General features: G+C 45.1%; 1 pseudogene; it reads right to left on the bottom strand.

Moving 5' to 3' along the window:
- Positions 1–1,856: 1,856 nt before the first annotated feature.
- On the bottom strand, positions 1,857–2,826 carry LOC112426645 (large ribosomal subunit protein uL30 pseudogene; annotated as a pseudogene).
- Positions 2,827–3,062: the final 236 nt, after the last annotated feature.

The following is a 3,062-nucleotide window of genomic DNA, read 5'->3' as shown; positions in this document are numbered from 1 at the left end:
GGGGATGGACAGTGGAGATGGCTCCACAGCACTGTGAATGCACTTAATGCCAGTCGCTCACACACTACTTAAAAATGGTTAAAATGGTAAAGTTCATGTTACATATGTTTTACTCCCTACCCCTCCCCTCCAAAAAACAAAACACTGTTGGCAAAGGGGCAGCCGGTGAGGGGCGGGCTGGTCTGGACTGCGAACATCCCTGCTGCCTGTTTTTTGTCTGAAGCCCAGCTGGGTCGCTGGAGATCCAGAGGATTGTGCGGAGGAAGGCGTGTTGGATATGGTTTAAAAAATGAGAAGCCCCAGGCCGGGCCGGTGACTCAGGCCCGCCCAACCCTTTGGGAGGCCGAGGCGGGTAGATCACTTGAGGTCAGGAGTTCGAGACAAGCCTGTCCAAATTGGTGAACTCCTGTTCAAAAAAAAAAAAAAAAAAAAAAAAAAAATTAGCAGGGCGTGGTGGTGGGCGCCTGTAATCCCAGCTACTCGGGAGGCTGAGGCAGAAGACTCTCTTGAACCGGGGAGGCGGAGGCTGCAGTGAGCCCAGATCGTTCCAATGCACTCCAGCCTGGACGACAAGAGCGAGACTCCGTTTAAAAAAAATAAATAAATTAGAAGCCCCTGGGGAGGAAGAGCTTTAGGACAAATACCTAATGCATGTGGGGCTTAAAACCCAGATGATGGGTTGATGGGTGCAGCAAACCACCAGGGCACATGTATACACATATAACAAACCTGCACGTTCTGCACATGTATCCTGGAACTTAAAGATAACATAGCATGACATGACATGACATGGCATGGCATGGCATAACATAACATAACATAACATAACATAACATAACATAACATAACATAACATAACATAAATATTAGAAGACTGAGAGAAGGAAAACAGCTTAGGGATGGGTTGCCCCCGCCACTCCGCAGGCTTCAGAGGAAAGAGAAAGCGCCCCCGTGGCGCCCCCAGGCCCGTGCAGCCCGGACCCAGCCTCGCGCAGCCGGGACCTAGCCGCGCAGCCCCATATTATCACAGCACTTCCGAAGCTGCGTGTAGAGCCGCCAGCTCCCACCTTCGGCTGCGCCCGCGCGCCCCCTTGCGGCGGATCCCGCTCTGGCGCATAGCCCCACTGGAGTGCTGGCGTGTTGGCTATGGGGTCCCAGGTGGGAGAGAGATCTGTCCGCTGAACCTGCGCCTCGCGGGTCCTGCGGAAGCTGCAGAGATTCTGTCCTTTTCGTTGGGAGGGAAGAGAGAGGGCGCCAGGAAGCCATAAGCTAGATTTTTATTAATAGATAACTTTTATTTGAAAATTATCTTTAAACGAAAGAGCAAGGGGGAAAAAATGGATTCTATCCTTTGCTGGACTACTAAAAAGTAACTTCCATTCAACTTATTTCAACAGAGAATGTCGATTTTGATATGCAATATTTTAATTGTTTTAAAATATTTAATTGTGTGCAATAATTTTTTTAACTGCTCAGTTCCAAAGCTGGAAGTTGAAGTGATGTTTTTGACAGGGAAGACTAAAGAAAAGACCCCATTGCATCTTCATCGGAGCTGGAGGGCAAAAAAAATTCTTAGGACACTTAACATGGAGAGTCTGAGATCAGGATACAACTGTGGGCTGTAACTAAGGGCAGTGGAAGCAGGCGGCCTTGGCTAGGATGCCGCTGCTCCTCATGACATTTTGTCTCACAAACTTAGCAAGTTCTTAGAAAGTCCAAAACGCCGTATGTGTTGCCTAGTTTTCTTATCTGATCACAGGAAATAAATAGGAAAAATGCAGATAATTTGCATTTTATTTGATAATTTTTAAATAAAAGTTACCTGTTAATAAAATTTCAGGTAGGATGCTCCCTGGGTTTCTTCTGTACAACATCATTCATTGACCAGATATTTGAAGAAAAGTTATTCTGTGTTTTTTTGAGAGCAGGTACTGTTTATTAACTGACCAACTTAGAAAAATAATCATGGTAGACACCTTAGTTCATTCTTCTAATAAGCCTGTTGATCTGGTCCTCCCTGTTGCCAGCACCTCCACCTTCTACAAAATGGGTGGTCTTTTTCTTTATTCTGCCTCATGGAGAAGATAATCTGAAGGACCACAGGAAGTTATTTGCTTCTTTGAAGCATTTTCTAACAGTATAGATCTCATGAATCAGATCTTCCATGCAGATGATGCCATATTTACCAAGAGATGGAGCAATCAAAGCGTTATCTGTCAAAGCAGTTCGCTTCTTACTGATTTTGCCATAACCACGCTTGTAGATTAGTTTATTTACTGACTTCAGATTAGGGTACCCCCTGCAATATATGGCTCTACAATCCTCAGTATGTTAATCGAAGCCTTGTTAAGCTTCACAAAGTTTCCACTGAAGATTTGACGAAGGCGAAGAAGCTGCAACAGTTTTTGGACCTTTGGACTCACACCACTGATACCTCTGATCCTGATGACAAACGCCAATTTGGGTTCTGCAGGTACACAGAAGTTGCCAGCTTTTCTTGCCATCCTTGCCGTTCAAATTTCAGTTCTGTACATCTGCCTATATTCCTTGTGGTAGTGCTTTGCTTTTTCATAGATAAGCGTCCTCCTTGCCTTTCGAAGCATCTTTTGGGCAAACTTCTTTCTCAGGCATCTGATCTTCAGCGCTGCGAAATTCCTTTGCTTTTTCTTGAGGGTTTCTGGTACAGCAGGAACCTTCTGCTTCTTCTTCTCTTTGACACTCTCCATGGTTCCAGCGGGAAACGAGGAACTATTCTTTTATTATTAAAAAGATGAAATCTGCAATCTCCAGCAAACACTACTTTCCCTACTGGATCTTTAAATTATTAGTCCCACATTCCTCCAATACAAATTCACTAAGCCTTTACATCCTGGGTGCTGAATAAACCCTGCAACTGCTTTCAGGAAGAAACCTACCTTTCTTAACCTGGAGGTAGATTGCTGCTCATAAGTGACAGGTGGAGTACTGTAAATCCCCGAGGGTGATTCTAGCCCTTGACCCAGTAGGGTATTTACTGTCAGTGACGCCCAGATTTAGAAAGAGGACGTAAACATGGTGTCGAC

The sequence above is a fragment of the Macaca nemestrina genome, chromosome 16 (assembly GCF_043159975.1).
Source record: "Macaca nemestrina isolate mMacNem1 chromosome 16, mMacNem.hap1, whole genome shotgun sequence".
NCBI classification, from domain to species: Eukaryota; Metazoa; Chordata; class Mammalia; order Primates; family Cercopithecidae; genus Macaca; species Macaca nemestrina.
This window is presented reverse-complemented; position numbering and strand designations above follow the sequence as displayed.